General features: G+C 25.4%; 1 protein-coding gene and 1 long non-coding RNA gene across 6 annotated transcripts in view; one reads left to right on the forward strand and one right to left on the reverse strand.

Moving 5' to 3' along the window:
- LOC127276649 (uncharacterized) overlaps positions 1–8,286 on the forward strand; it is a 218,290-nt gene extending 210,004 nt beyond the window's left edge. Inside the window, exon 9 of the long non-coding RNA XR_007842228.1 lies at positions 7,962–8,286. This is a non-coding gene — a long non-coding RNA (uncharacterized LOC127276649). The remainder of the gene's footprint in view (positions 1–7,961) is intronic.
- The window catches only part of LOC127276647 (octopamine receptor beta-2R-like), a 168,696-nt gene that overhangs the window by 7,624 nt on the left and 143,763 nt on the right, over positions 1–17,309 (reverse strand). For all 5 annotated transcript variants that reach the window (XM_051297238.1, XM_051297237.1, XM_051297235.1 and 2 more), the window contains one exon: positions 16,672–16,772. The gene's annotated coding sequence lies outside the window, so the exon portion shown is untranslated. The remainder of the gene's footprint in view (positions 1–16,671; positions 16,773–17,309) is intronic.

A 17,309-nucleotide genomic window follows, 5' to 3' on the forward strand; every position in this document is an offset into this window, starting at 1 on the left:
AAAAAAAAAAAAAACTTCCTGTCATTTGGTAGAAAATGGTTTTCAAAATCATTTCGTTGAATATTTCTCTATCTCATTGTATTAAAAACAAAATATTTTTTATACGTGAAAATATTTTTCTAAAATTCCGAAAAAATAATTTTATTATTAAAAAAAAATTATTTATACTACCAAAAGAAATTTAATGGTGAAAAAAGAAACATTCTATAAAAATTAGAAAAATTAAAAAACAAATAACAAAGAACAATTTTTCTTTGTATATTTTATTATACAGGAAAAAAAATTCATTTTCCACATAAAATGAAAAATTCTTTTTTTTTTTTTGCAAAAAGTATGAAAAAATATTCATTTCTTAAGAAAAAATATGAAAGAAATTCATTTTAAAAAGAGTGGAAAAAAAAATTCTGAAAAATGAAGGTTATCTTTTTTATAAAATGATATAGGTACAGGGATAATTCCTTTTTATATTCCATAAAACTAGAAAAGGCAAAAAAATGAACATTTATTTAATAATATATACGGAGCTAAAAGCCCTTTGGAATTAAAGGGGGAAAAAAGATGCAAAAGATGCGCTCTATTATTAAAGAAAAAAAAATTAAAGAAGAAATGTAAATTTGTTTCTATTAATTACTTTTCAATATTTTTCATAATAAATAATAAATTATAATAAATTATTATAAACTATTATAAATTATTATTAATTACTATAAATTATCAATTATAATTAAATAATCTTTCTTTACAAAAAAAAAAAATCGCGAGGAATTAGAAAAAGTATCTCATTATTTTTCTCAATCCCATTATTTGTCTGTTTATAGAAAATTCTTGCTCTTGACCCTTTAAGCGAAAGAATTGTTTTGTTCGAGAAAAACCTTCATATTAACCTCGGAAGTGTAATAATAAAATTTTTTAGGTTGAATTTCGAGAAATTGTTCAATATCTTGGACGTGATGGAAAATAATGATGAGACGAAGGAGTAAAATAGGGAATTTTTTTTTTTTTTACGACTTTAAAATACATTTTAGATTGAAAATTTAAAGAATCTTGAAAGCAAGTCACGTTGAGATTAGAGTGACTATGCAAATATCACGCAATTGCGCGAATTTAAATCGAAATTCCCCATAGTGTCACTCTTCAAAGTGTTTCAAGGTCGATGTCGTCAAGATCAATGTCACTGCTACGCAGCTTCTCTCTCTCTCTTTCTGTTTTTAATGAAAATTTCTCACATTTCTTTACTTTCACTTATTTCCATGACTTTTGTAATGAATATTTAGGGTCTTTTATCTCATCTTTATTCCCCCGCTCTTAGATTTCCTTCTTTTCGAGTTTAGCAAACGAGGATTAATGATTTAGAATTTTGTCAAACTTTTTTTTGTCTTGAAAAAGGGACTTCAAAAAAATGTTCTTGCAAAAAAAAAATGATAATAAAAAAAAAATAATAAAGAAACCCGTTTATGCTCAAACAAATAAATAAACAAATAAAGAAGTAAATAAATAATAATAATAAATTTACATAAAAAGATAATTCGAATAAAATTATTTATTATTATTATTTATTATTGATATTAAAGTAAACTTTTTAAATTGTACTAATTTTATTAGTAGTAATAGAAAATTGTAATTTTTGTATTTTAGTAGTAAAATTATGTTTCAGTCAAGACTTTCGAAATTTTTTGTATTTTAGTAGTTGTATGTCAAAATTAGACAAAATATTTGTAAAATTATAACTTTATTATAAGTAGTAAAAGTAATTTTTATCCACAAATAATGAGTCTAGTTTTTCCATGTCAGTAGTAAAAGACAATTTCTGTCAGACAATATACAAATTTTTATAACTTTTCAAATTAGTAGTAAAACTAATTTACACCCAGGTAGAAAACTTAACATTACTAACGTTACTAATATTACTAACGTTACTAATGTTACTAACGTTACTAATGTTACTAACGTTAGTACCTATAAAAAAATTAAGAAAATGTTTCTAAATTGTATTTCTGCAGAAACTTGTCGAAAATTGACCACCAGGAAGTATTTTAATGTTCTTATCCGCACTTTTTATAATTTTCATTTCTATTATCACTTCCACTTTTTATTTTCATTACCGTTTCCACTTTTTTATTTTCATTACCGTTTCCACTTTCACTTTTTCTAATTCTCATTCGCACTTCCATTCCCACTTCCATTCTTTCTAATTCTCATTTCCACTTTCACTTTCACTTTTTTATTTTCATTACCACTTCCACTTTTTCTAATTTTTATTCCCTTTTCCCTTTTTCTAATTTTCATTTCCACTTCTACTCCCATTTTTTCTATTTCTAATTTTCATTAGCTGTTGCCATTTCGACTAAAACTCTTTCTAATTTCCATTTACACAACCATTTCCACTTTTTTTAATTACCATGGATGGAAATTAGAAAAAGTGAAAGTGATAATGAAAATTTAAAAAATTAGAAATGGAAGTGGGAGTGAAAATATAAAAAAGTTGTAATGAAAATAAAAAAGTGGAAGATGAAATGGGAATGAAAATTGGAACGAGTGAAAGTGAAAGTGTGAATGAGAATTAGAAAAAGTGGTAGTGGCAATGAATATAAAAAACTGGAAGTGGAAATAGGAATGGGAATGAAAATTAGAAAAAGTGGAAGTGGCAATGAATACAAAAAATTGGAAGTGGAAATGGGAATGAAAATTAGAAAAAGTGGAAGTGAAATGGGAATGAGAATTAGAAAGAGTAGAAGTGAGAATGTAAATGCGAATGAGAATTAGAAAAAGTATAAGTGGAAATGGGAATTAAAATTAGAAAAAGTAGAAGTGAAGTGGGAATGAGAATTAGAAAGAGTAGAAGTGAGAATGGAAGTGCGAATGAGAATTAGAAAAAGTATAAGTGAAAATGGGAATGAAAATTATAAAAAGTTTAAGTGAAAGTGAAAGTGGTAATGGGAAAGTAGTGGCAAAGTTTCTGTGAAAATATATTTTAGAAACTCTTAATTTTTTTATAGGTACTAACGTTAATAACATTAGTAACGTTAGTAACGTTAATTTTTTCACCTGGGACAGTTAGACAAAACTGTATTTAATGTTTCTACTTATTTTTTTTTATTAATTTCGAAAATATTTGTAAATTATTATAATTTTGTTATATCAGTAGTAAAAGAAAGTTTTAGTCAGACACACTATTTCAATTTTCATATTAGTTAACTAAAAAAAAAACGATATAGAAAAATGATGAAAAAACATTGTTTTTTAATTGAAACAGAATTAATAAATTTAAAAATAAATTTATGAAACAGTTGAAAATTTAACATTTTCTTTTGATCCTTACAAGTGGAAATGCGCCTAAGAAGAGTCTCATGGTGAAAAAAAAATTTCCATGCGCAATTTTTTTTTCTTTCCTTTTTTTGATTTTCAATATTAGCAATTAGTTTGACAAAGGAAAAAAAAATCGAGGCTTCAAGGGGAAAAATTTTATTCTATTAATTGTAATTTATTCCCTTTTTCTCTTATTTTGGAGAAAATAAATTACTTGCCGTGTTTTAATAAACATGAAGTCTTCATTCTTTTTTTTTTCCTTTTGGTTACGAAGAAGAGTCAATAGGAACATTTAATAGACAATTTTCAGGATCCAAAAAAACCCGAGTGCACAGCATATACGATTCTTTATTCCTCATCGTTAAATCCTTTTTTCGTTTTGCATAATTCATGAAAAAGCCAGCTCTCCAGGATCGTCTCGTTTAACACTTGACTAAAGCCAGGTTTCTTTACTCTGTATCACGAGATGAGCTATATTATATCACTACTACTACTACTACATACACTATCCATTTACGAAAATGGTTCAGGCTTTTTTTTTTATTGGTTCATGAAAATCCAAGTCGTCGACTATTATATTTAACTTTTGAATCAAACGAGAAGAAATTAATCCATAGCTGGTTTCTTTTTTTCTTTCTCGTTTTGCGAAATTGCCTCAATTACTTCTTTTTTTTTCCTTTATTTTCTTCTTCTTCTTTTTCTTCTTTCACAGTATTCTATACGCTTTTCAATGACACGCTCATTACGTTTTCTTTAATTATTTTTCGGACACATGCGACAATTTAACGTTCAATTTCGCGCAAAGAAATTATAAGAAAAAAAAAGTGGTAATTGCTTCTTTGCCAAGAACGGAGAATGGCTCTCAAATTAAATGAAGAGAGGCTATTAGAAAATTAATTCTAAGAAAATTTCGACACTTTCTTCTAAAAAAAGAAGACTTTTTTTTAAATACTTTAATATTTTCAAAAAATGTGAATTTTTTTTTTTTTTTTTTTTTAATGTAAAATAGAATAGTATTTTCAATATATTGATTGAATATTGATGGAAAAAAAGGTAGAATTTATTAGAAATGGAAATGATGGAAAACGAAGTTGATTGAAGTAAAAGGAATTCTGAAGCCCGATGGATTTATTTTTCTAAAGGATTTTTTGAAAGAGAAATTTATTTTTACCGAGTAAACAAAAGCTAAAAAGTAAACCATATAAAAGAAATACAACAAAATAGGGTGGAAAAATAAAATATTAAAATTGAAAAAAATTTCAATTTACTATTAATTATTATTTTTTTGCGAAATTTATTTTTTTTTAATAATTTTTATTTTCATAATTAAAATTACCAATTTTTTTTTTTATTGTTATAAAACGAATTATGTATAAAAAAAAATGTGACAACATATTTAATTTGAAATACATTACTTCTGATTCACTTGTATAAATAGGATGAGCTGTGGGGATTTGATGGTTGTGTCTAGGTCAAAGTATTGAGAGGATAGAAATCAATTTGCATAATCGCAATTCTGTTCAGAATAAATTCCGGAGACCACTTTACACAATTCATTTTCAATGGTGACAAAAATATCCCACAACTATTTTCAAAAAGACAAATGCTTATATGAAATTGAATTTTTTTTCTCCCTCTCTCTCATTTTTGAAATATTAAATCTTTTAAAAATTCTGTCATGATTTAAAATCTAGATGAAATGAAAAAAATAAATCACAATCATCTGTTATCTCTTGCGTCAGTATTTTGTTTATATTGCTTATTCGTGTAAAACATAACTCAACTGTTAATTTTATATTATAAAAGAAGAATCCATTTTTTTCAAAATTAGAAACAATAAAAATATTTTTTAATTACCAATTCAATTCAAACATATTATTCACGTTTTTTTTTGAATATTGATATTCAATTAAACTTAATTTATTCAATTTCTAATTAAATTTATGTAAATTTAATTATAGTGTGTAACATTCAAATTATTAACTAGAGTGAATTCATTTAATAAATTTTAATTTAATTGGTAAATAAATTCTAAACATTTCTTTAATAATATATAAAAAAAAAAGAATTTCTCATTTTTAAAACAAAAAAAAATAAATTGTCATAAAAATAACACGAGGAAAGTTGAGCAAGAAAATATTTTTACCGTAATATTTGAAAATAAATTGAATTCACTCGAAATAAAAAGTTTTTGGAGTCACGGTGAATTAATTTTGTTCCCTGCCCTCCCCCCCCCTCAATTCCCATTCAACATAATTCAGAAGACATTTTTGTTTTAGAGTTGAGTGTTTTAAAACGTCAATAAAGATGTTAAGCTGTAAAAAGCTTTTCGGTAAAACGCATTTCACGTTCGTTTTCGTGAAAAAGAAAACTGTTACTGTCATTATAAATCAACATTCGCTACGAGGTTTCGTTAAAACGACTTTATTATCGGACCTCTAAATCATACTGTACTATAGTTCTTGAAAGACTCCAAGGAGCCAGAGACAGAGAGAGAGAGAGAAAGATAATGTTTTTTTTTGTGGTCTAAATAAATTTGTCTACAAAATGAGAATATAAGAGAGAAAAAGTAAAAATAAAACAATTTTTTTTTTTTGAATTAAAGAATAAGTCTTTCAAAAAAAAATTTTACACTGCGTGCATCCCTATGTAAATATATATATACAAGATTCACCTTTCATAGTGCACGAGATTTATTTTTACATCACGGTCATTAATATTGACTCGGGTCACGAAAATAGATTCTTTAGAAAGAAAGAAAACACTTTTTTTACCAAAAATAGAAATTTACATTTTATCTTTTTTTTTTGCTTTTGATTCGAATGGGTGTTTTTTAGTGTTTTACAAAATTTTCTAGTTTTTTTTTACCTTTTCTGCATTATAGGATTTTATATTTTTACATCTTTTTCTATTTTTACACCTTTTTCTGTTTTTTTTTACCTATTCTGCAATATATCATTTTCTATTTTTACACTTTTTTCTACATTTTTAATTTTTTTTCTATTTTTTGCCTTTTCTGCAATATATTGATTTATATTTTTTCACCTTTTTCTATTTTTACATTGTTTTCTACATTTTACACATTTTTTTTTAGTTTACCTTTTCAATATTGTACCTTTTTTCTAATTTACACCTTTTTGTACTTTACAATTTTCTACATTTATATCCTTTTTCTATTTTTTCTACTTTTTTTACAATTTTTTTTTACTTTTATACTATTTTATATTTTTCAATTTTTTTACCTTACAACAAAACAAACAAACCTTTTCTACATTTGTATCCTTTTTCAATTTTTAGTTTTTTTACGTTTCTAAATTTTCTACATTTCCGTCTCTTTACTCTTCTACTTTTTATACAATTTTCTACTATTATACTCCTTTTCTTCTTTTTGTATCTTTTCTACTTCTATACTTTTTACATTTTTTTAAATTTTCTACTTTTTTACCTTTTCTACATTTATATCATTTTTCCATTTTTATTTTTTTCTATATTTTAAATTTTCAACATTTAGATTTTTTTCTTGTTTTTTTCTACTTTTTATAACTTTTTTCTACTTTTGTACCATTTTTTACCTTGATACCTTTTTTCTACACTTGAAAAAATTTTAAATCTCTCAGATTCTCTTGAAATTTGCTACTCGGGGATTTTTGAGGTCACCGATTCTGAATCTGACATCAGAATTTCAAAATTCAAAAAAAAACTAATTAAAATTTACGAATTTTATTGTTAGTTGTTAAAAAAAAGAATTTTGATAATTTTTTTTGTTAAAAGAAAAACCATATTTTCTTTTGGCAAAATGACAATTCGTACAAAAACAACAGGTGTAAAGCAAAAATTAAGACCAAGTTATGGTTGATTTGTCGGTTCACATTTGTTGACACATTTAATAGTGATAATTAATTGTAGTCGTAATACACGTCTTTGAGCATGTTACATAAATGTGGGCCATAAAACGATATATGTCACATATAAATATATAAACTATATCGGTGAACGGACTATGGGACTATGTCCAAGGTTTTGTTTATCGTATATTACCATGTATCTCCATAAGCCAAACGAAATCCCCTATAGGACAATATAACATCGGCTCTATACCATCGCAAATCAATAAATACTAGGTTGACGAGGAATTTCCTCTTCGGGTAGTAATAAAGCAATTCGTGTGCATGTGTGTTAATATGTGTGCGTGCATTTTATGCATGTATTTAGCTTTGAGCATCCTTAAAGCTTCACGATCAGAGAATCTAGTGAACCTTTTCAAATTATCCGAGAAACCTAATCTATTTTTATATTCATTATTACCTAACACCTCTCTATCGTCTCTTTTTTAAAATGATACGATAATCGATTGAACGTTGAAAAGGATACGAGACACTTTGACGTTATTATATAAAGGTGCTTAAAATAATGCTCAATGAATTATTCTTAAGTGAAAAATAACCATCTTAGAATTTACATATTTTATTTTTTTTTAAAAAAACTTCTCCTTTTGTTAAAATAAAAATTTCGATTTGAAAATTTTTTTTTAACAATAAAAAATTTTAAATTAAAATTCTTGAATTAAAGACGATTTTTCTTTTCTTAATCTAAGAAATACAGGGGAAAAAATCTTTAATTAAAAATTGTCCATTTATCTAAATTTTTTGTTTCAGAAAACATGTGATGAAGGTGGGAAAATTTGTCATGTCAAAAAAACAAGGAAAAACGAAATAAAAATGTTTAAAAAGAGATGAAGCCTGATGACAAAAAAAAGGGATCGAGAGAGAAAGAGATAATCCTTCCATGACATGGGGATTTGTGTTATTGTTCGGCTTTCGCAAAAAAAAAGGACTGGAAAACACGCATGACAATACTAAAATATTGATGGAATGATATTTTCGTGTATATGAATTTTCAAGACAAGAATATCATTTTCAAAAGATTTCTCTCTTTGATGTATAGATATCAAAATTCATATTATATACATAAAAATTGTAATATTTCTTCAAATTTTATTATAGATTGGGAGAAAATATTTCATAAATAATATTTTTCTTTTTTTTTACAATTTTTTTTAATACAGTGAAACACCATCCACCTTTAACAGAAAAATCAAATTGTTTTAACAAAATGACAAATTCAATTTTTATTTTTATAATTTTTTTTAATTATTTAATTTTTTATTTTCATTCACTCAGAGAAAAGTATTATTTTAAGCAGACATTCACAAAAAATTTATGATACAACGTATCGCGAATCAATACATACAACTAATAGTGGAGCGATACAACACAATAAGAAAACACCTCAGAAGTTTCAAATTATTAATATTTAAATTACTAATAACTACAATTTTGGTATTTTAAATTAATAATTACAATTTTGATAGGATGAATTATTAGTTATTCGTAACTCATTCGTGAGAATTCACGACTGACTTATTTGTGACTCAGACGAAAGCCATCAGTGAACAAATCGTAAATCATTAGTCACTCATTCGCAAAATATTCGTGACCAAATCGTATATCATAACTGAATCCTAAGTTATCAGTGACCAAATCATAAGTCATTCTAATTCGTGACTTTTTACTTAGGCGCGTTTCTACTTCGTGACTTTTTTCTTAGGAGCAGTTCTAATTCGTGACTTTTCGTGACTTTTTTCTTAGGCGCGTTTCTAATTCGTGAATTTTTTCTTAGGAGCATTTCTAATTCGTGACTTTTTTCTTAGGCGCGTTTCTAATTCGTGACTTTTTCTTAGGAGCATTTCTAATTCGTGACTTTTTTCTTAGAGGCATTTCTAATTCGTGACTTTTCGTGACTTTTTCTTAGGATCATTTCTAATTCGTGACTTTTTTTCTTAGGAGCATTTCTAATTCGTGACTTTTCGTGACTTTTTTCTTAGGATCATTTCTAATTCGTGACTTTTTTCTTAGGCGCGTTTCTAATTCGTGACTATTTTCTTAGAAGCATTTCTAATTCGTGACTTTTCGTGACTTTTTTCTTAGGATCATTTCTAATTCGTGACTTTTTTCTTAGGAGCATTTCTAATTCGTGACTTTTCGTGACTTTTTTCTTAGGCGCGTTTCTAATTCGTGACTTTTTTTCTTAGGAGCGTTTCTAATTCGTGACTTTTTTCTTAGGCGCATTCTAATTCGTGACTTTTTCGTGACTTTTTTCTTAGGCGCGTTTCTAATTCGTGACTTTTTTCTTAGGCGCATTCTAATTCGTGACTTTTTTCTTAGGAACATTTCTAATTCGTGACTTTTTCGTGACTTTTTTCTTAGGCGCGTTTCTAATTCGTGACTTTTTTCTTAGGCGCGTTTCTAATTCGTGACTTTTTCGTGACTTTTTTCTTAGGCGCGTTTCTAATTCGTGACTTTTTCGTGACTTTTTTCTTAGGCGCATTCTAATTCGTGACATTTTCGTGACTTTTTTCTTAGGCACATTCTAATTCGTGATTTTTTCGTGACTTTTTTCTTAGGCGCATTCTAATTCGTGACTTTTTTCTTAGGCGCATTCTAATTCGTGACTTTTTTCTTAGGAGCATTTCTAATTCGTGACTTTTCGTGACTTTTTTCTTAGGCGCGTTTCTAATTCGTGACTATTTTCTTAGAAGCATTTCTAATTCGTGACTTTTTGTGACTTTTTTCTTAGGATCATTTCTAATTCGTGACTTTTCGTGCCTTTTTCTTAGGAGCATTTCTAATTCGTGACTTTTCGTGACTTTTTTCTTAGGCGCGTTTCTAATTCGTGACTTTTTCTTAGGATCATTTCTAATTCGTGACCTTTCGTGACTTTTTTCTTAGGAGCATTTCTAATTCGTGACTTTTCGTGACTTTTTTCTTAGGCGCGTTTCTAATTCGTGACTGTTTTCTTAGGAGCATTTCTAATTCGTGACTTTTTTCTTAGAAGCATTTCTAATTCGTGACTTTTCGTGACTTTTTCTTAGGCGCGTTTCTAATTCGTGACTTTTCGTGACTTTTTTCTTAGGCGCGTTTCTAATTCGTGACTTTTTCTTAGGCGCGTTTCTAATTCGTGACTTTTTTCTTAGGAGCATTTGTAATTCGTGACTTTTTTGTTAGGCGCATTTCTAATTCGTGCCTTTTTTGTTAGGCGCATATCTAATTCGTGACTTTTTTCTTAGGAGCATTTCTAATTCGTAATTTTTTTGTTTCATTTTTCAGAAATCTGTTTTACTATCAGTCGGTAAGGTACATTCCTATGTCGGTAATTTTATATATTTTCTTTTTTCAAAAATCTGTTTTACCTTCAGTCGGTAAGATAGATTTCTATGTCGGTAATTTTTTATATTTTCATTTTTCAAAAAAATTTTGTTTTAAAACCTAATTCAATTACAAATATTAAAGTATTGGAGAGAAACTTTTATAAATTATATAAGCGATGAAACTATCATCTCCAATAAGTTTTTCTTTTTTTCGATGTCTCTTATGAATTTCAAATGTTTTTATCTAAGGAAAAAATAATTTAAAAAAAGAAATTTTTCTCCAAAAAAATCATCATTCCTCACATTATAGGAAAAGAAATTACAAGAGACACTTTAAATATTTTCGTCCTCAAAATGTCCTTTAGGGACAAGGATAATGATAACAGTAGTGTAAGATAGGTGACATAGGCATTTGCAATTTTCGTGTCCTGTACCCACAGATTTATTGTCGAGCTCACATATAAGGGAAATGAGGGTGAAGAAGAATTTCGTCTATCATGTTTCTCTCATATTTTTATTTAATTACTTTTCTCTCTTTTCTTGTCAACTATTTTTTTCTTATTTGATTTCTTTTCCACGAATGTAAAATGATTCTCATTTTAAGAGTAAATTCAATTATTAGGTGAAAAATGGTATTTTTAGAATTTTCTTTTTTTTCTGTACAAAATAATAATTTTCAACTAAACAGTGAATAAGTAATGACATGTAGAAAACAAAAATTTATAATAAGTATGTTAATCATATGTTTTCCGTTAAGCAGAAGTTAAGGTGTTTACAAGGACTTTTTCTCGGGTCAATAGAAAGATCAATGATAAAAAAAAAATTTCAAGGTTTATTTTCGCATTGTTGATTCTGTCAACAGATTATTATTATTATTATTATTATTATTATTATTATTATTATTATTATTATTATCTTTATTATTATAAATAATAAAAAAATTCACAAAAGGATAAATTTAATTTTTTTCTTCTTTTTTCATCTCTAAAATTGATAAAAAAAATTATTTCTCGTTTTTTTTTTTTTTTTGAAGTAAAGTAACAAAGCCATAAAATAATAGACAAAATATATATATATTTTTTTTTGTTTTATCTATTCGTTTTAAAACTGACTCGAACAGAAAGTCGTTATTTATATAGAATGAGAAAAAAAAGCATATCATGAAAATAATACATTTCATTTATCAAAGCGTATGCTAGTGGCATATAATTCAAAAAGTCTACAACCTCGTCGTGTGTTGGAAGAACAATTATTTATACCGTCAATCACCTAGTGCGCGATTTATAGAGCAGAGAGTTTTCATTAAACTATATAACCTCGTAGTAATGAGCCTGGTGGTAATTGTTTATTTGCTCTGCTGTAACGAGGAGGTTCTCGTTGGTTTACCAGTTGAAAGCTTTAAAGCAAACAGAACGATCTCAGTACCTATATAGTTCAATGTGTTTGTGTGTATGTATATATGTATTTTGACTTTATGAGAGAGACAACAGTTCCATGCAAAGGACGTCTTTTGATTTGTGATTTAATTTCAACAATTTTACATATATTTACATTCAACCTAAATATTCTATGCATCAAAAACAATTTAGGTTTTTCATTTTTTTTTTTTTTTCTAAAACAAAAATAATAATAATAATAAAAGTTTAAATGTTGATTTAAAAATATATTTTTGTTTAATTATTAAAATTCCGGTTACTGAAATAAAATTGTCTCTAAATTTTAATAAAAGTTGTTGTTTTTTTTTTTTTTTTTTATTGCAACAAGTTTTTACAAAGTCGTAAAAAAACAGGTTCATATCCTGTAATATAATCTCATTAAAAATCGATTATTGAAATTAAATTTACATACTAAGTTATGTTTCAAACGTTATTAGTATCCAAAGGCCGTAAAACTTTTCTTTTTTTTTGACTAAAATTCAAAATTTAGTATTAAAATTTTAAATTAATTAATATAATTTCTAATTAGTATAAGAACAATGTTGAAATTGAAAAATTTCTAATTTTTTAAGTGCTTGGGTTAAAAAAAAACCACCAAACAATATACCCGTTTTCTCTCTAATTTATATGAAAATTATACACTTTTTTATTAAAGAAGAATTTTACTCGTATAATATTGGAGATAGTCTGTTAAATATTTATAAAGCATTTTTGTGTATTAGAGAAACTTTCACACAAGTGCTTTTTATTTCTTTTTTTTTTTTGCTATACATATAATACTTTTGAAAATTTTCTGCCAAGAAGTGTCAGACAAGTTTAGTATGATAAATGGTAAGGTCAAAAGTTACGACACCGGCAGAAGCCGAAGAAAAATATTTGCAAGTGAAATGAATTATCTTAAAAATCCTCGGGATAAAAGTATATACTAGAATATTTCAATATATGAAAAAAAGAAGAATTTGTTCAACAATCAAAACTCTTTTATATTTTGACGTTAACAAATAATTGAGTTTTAAATATTAACAGACTTTTCATTTTTTTTTATTATTATTAAATTAAATAAATTTACAATTATCAAACAAGGAAAATTTGTAATAATAAAATTATTAACGTTGGGTGTTGATAAAAAATTAAATTTATGAAGTAGAATATTCAAGTTGGATTATGAAATTATGCGAATAATTTGGATATTGGGCTCGATTGGATGTAGAGGCAATACATTCGTGGAAAGCGTGATCTATAATCGCAGTTAGCGGCACGAAATTTAATTGGCGTTGGTGGCTCGGCGGATTATTCCTACATATATATATATATGTGCCGTGGTCGTTGAAACCATGGTACAGGATGTTCTTTGTTAACCATAAATGCAATCCAGAGAGCACTGTTCATTTATCCCTAAAAATTCACCCCTAAATATTTTACCTCAAAAACGAGTAAAAATCAATTTTTTCCAAGACTATTTTTTTTTTTTATATAATTCATATGCAATCCCAAATAATCCCTTGTTCAACGCAATTAATGCTTCTTTATTCACATCGTATATGCATTAAAAATGTCAATACGATTTATTTATTATTCCCGCGTTATAATTCACAAAATCCAATTTTCATTTTCATATATTTTTTTTTTATATAATAAATTAAATTTAAATATCATTTTTTAAAAAATAATTTTTTCTCTCAAAAGAATGAGATTTTTTTAAATTTGAAAAACAAAAATGTCAGAATTTATTTTTTTTATTTAATTAAAGTAGAACGTTTTTTAATCAAATATTACATAATAGCAAATAATGCTATACTAAAGTAATGATGAAAATATAATTTTTTTCTATATATAAATTATATTTACTTTGTGTTAAATCAAACAAAATCATTTAAATTTTATATTTAAATAACGAATATTTTTATTTCAATGTACATTTTATTTATTTTTTTTTCTCCTACGCAAAGCCATATTTACATGTATTTTTTTTTGTATTTTTAAAAAATATTTTTAATATGAGAGCTAATCTTCTTTTTATATTTAATCCAATGAGTGGTTTTTTGTTTCATAAAGCTTTTTAACGTGAAAAAACAAAAATTTCAGAAAGATCAGATTTTTTGAATTTATAATTTTATTTTATAAATATTATTAATAATTTAGGTTTTTATATTTAATTGCAATGTTATTTAAGTGTAAAATTCATTTTAAAAAATATAAAAGTAAATAAATCCGTTTCTTTCTTTTTTTACATCTATTTTACTTTTTATTTGCTGTAAAATTAATTTAAAGAAAAATTCATGTGAATTAAATTAAAATAATTGATGAGCAAATTAATTAAATAAAAAAATTGAATAAAAAAATAATGAAAAGTACATTAATTATCTCCCATCATTTATAAATAACATTTATCAAGTGCCAATTATTATTGATTATTATAGAGAAAATTACTAATTATCGAAAGAGTGAAATATAAAAATTATTGAGTTTTATAATATATAATGGATATAATAATTAATCATCGAGAGATTTAAAGGCAGAAATATTATTTTTTTCGCCATTGACATGAAAAAGTGTCTTTTTTGTGCCTGTTTTGGGCAGATAAAGTAGCACTTTTTAAGGCAGTTTGGGCCAACTGCCTAAAAAAGACTTTTTTAGGCAGCAAACTGCCGTATAAAGTCTTTTTTAGGCAGTAAACTGCCCTATAAAGTCTTTTTTAGGCAGTTGTTAATTTTTGCATAATTTTTTTTTTTGCTTTTATTTTATTTATCAATTTTTATTATTTTTTTTCTTTAAAATTGTTTCACTTTTTCATAACAATGGCGAAAAAAATAGCGTATGTGGCTCGCACGTAGTAATTTTTAGGTTCGGATGATTTCAATACTCGCTGTCTGTGCGACTTCGGTTCGACTCGGCTCGCTTTCGGCTCGACTCGACTCGCCTTCGGCTCGTCTTCATCTCACCTACAGCTCGCCTTCGTCTCACCTACGTCGCACTAACGACAGCTCGTACTGAAAATTACATCCTCACCTAAAAAGTACTACTTTACGTGCTTGCCACATAATATACTATTATCATATGCAGCAAAAGAAATAAAGCGTTGAGTAATAATAAAAAAAAAGAACAAAAAATGAAAAAAAAAAAAAGAAAGAAACTCAAAACGACAGTGATTACGATTGTGTGTGGGGTAATTTTAAAGACTAAAAAGACAGAGCGCAATTAGTAAGACTTGAAGCTCAGCATAGGATAAATAACGTGTCATTACCTAGCCTAGATGCAGTTCATTGTCACGGTCATATTGCTGACCGTGTAGCAATATACGTGTCAGGACTGCAAGTATTTTAATCAATACTAAAACGCCTACAATTTTTCTCCCTCGTTGCCAACATTGAAAAAAATATTTTAAAAATAGAAAAATACAAAAAAAAATCTGCTTACTATTTTATTCATAAGTTTATTTGTAAAAAAAATTTTTTTGTTCATTTAATAATAACGATAAATGTTTTTAAATAAAGAAATAAAGATTTCAAGGTCATAGAATTATTTATTTAATTTTTAGTTTTTTTTATTTAAATTTTTTAAAATTATTTTCATTTTATTTTATTTTTTTTTTTTTATTTATAATAAATAATTTTATTTAAGTAGAAAAAACTTGTTTCGTCAAGACAAAATAACAAATTATTAACTAAAAAAAAACTAAATGAAAATTAACTCAACATTATAACATTACGACATATTATAAGAAAAAATTAATTTTAATTTAAAAAAAAGATCTGTCAAAAAAAAAAAATTCATCTAAAAGAAATTAATTTGTTTTAATTTAGAAAAATGTCTTTTTGATGATTCAGTGTACATTTTAAATGAGACAATAAGCAGTAAATTATTAAAGTATCAAGCACATATTTTGTGTACGCAAAAATAAAAGCAATAATAATATCTAAATTTTTGATAAATGTATTAACAATAAAAAATTTTTTTTTTTTTTTTTGCAACATTAGACAAAAGAATGTAATTTTTGTTTTTTTGTAAAATGATCCAGCACGCAACTAATGTCCCCGACAAAATAATAATTGTCACGCGAATTTTCATAAAGGTTAGAACTTAAATTTTAAAGGTTAAATTTAATAAGAAATATATATATTGTTAAACTTGAAATCGAGGACGAGATCTCTCCGCGAGTAAATAATGACTATAATCATAAAATCGATTTTAAATGCTTCTGTTATTCTCACACGTGTTCCAAAAGATATATATATATATATATATATTTAAAAAAAAAATTTTATTTTGTCCCAGAAATATTTTATTTAATTTTAAAATTATTTTATAAAATATTTTCTCGCTTGTTAGTCATTTGCTTTAACCTTTGATAATAAAATACTGATAGTAAATATTGATTATAAATAGTGAAAGTACAAATAAAGTTTTTTCCTTATATATATATAAATGATGAGATGAGTCGCAGTTTTCTTATATATTAAAACAAGAAAACATTAGTAATTTGTAAATTATCATTACGTTTTCTTTTTTTACTATTTTTTTTACTATTTTTTTTTTTTTTTTACTATTTTTCTCATTACATATTATTTTTGTATTAATTAATTACATTAAATTATAATTTTTCCAAAAATTATCCTCTATGTTTCAAAAATTGAAAAATAAAATTATTGCAATGATAAAAAATAGCAATAAATAAAAATAAAAAAAAAAAAAAGAAGACAATAAATAAAAAATCCCACCTACCTAATCGTAATTTTGCTTCGAACTGAACACGAAAATGCAGGTTCCAAATTTCGTGAATCCATGAGGACGGATAATGCCGTGAATATTTAAACTTCAATTATCTGCAACAAGCAAGAAATGTCATGATAAATAACATTCTGAAAAAAAAAAAAATGGTAGTCATCAAATTTTCCAAACAAAAATATAAATAAATAAAATGTATGTAATATAAATTTCAAAAAAAAAAATTCATAAAAAATTATTATTTCTTATATTATCATTATTGTATTTATAGTTTTTATATTAATAAAAAACCTGAAAGTCATCGAAATTATTGCTCTTTGAAAAAAAAAAAAAACACAATGCATTCATTGAAATCACTTGACCTGTAAATATTATATGAGAATTTTTTTTTTCTCATCTTCAACAGTGAATTAAAAGTGAAAACCACACAAAGAGTGCTTTCTGTATTTTTTTCAAATAAATAAATATTTCACGGTAACAAAGCCAATTAATTTTTTAAATCCAATTATATAAGTGAGCAATAGAAACTAAATAATTCATTAAATATTTGAAAAAAATAATAATAATTGAAAAAAAAAACCCAATTGAAATTGATATATTGAATCAATTAAAAACTCTGTAGTAAAATTAATTAC

This window comes from Leptopilina boulardi, unplaced genomic scaffold (assembly GCF_019393585.1).
Source record: "Leptopilina boulardi isolate dan_hultmark-lab unplaced genomic scaffold, ZJU_Lbou_2.1 LbouV2_150, whole genome shotgun sequence".
NCBI classification, from domain to species: Eukaryota; Metazoa; Arthropoda; class Insecta; order Hymenoptera; family Figitidae; genus Leptopilina; species Leptopilina boulardi.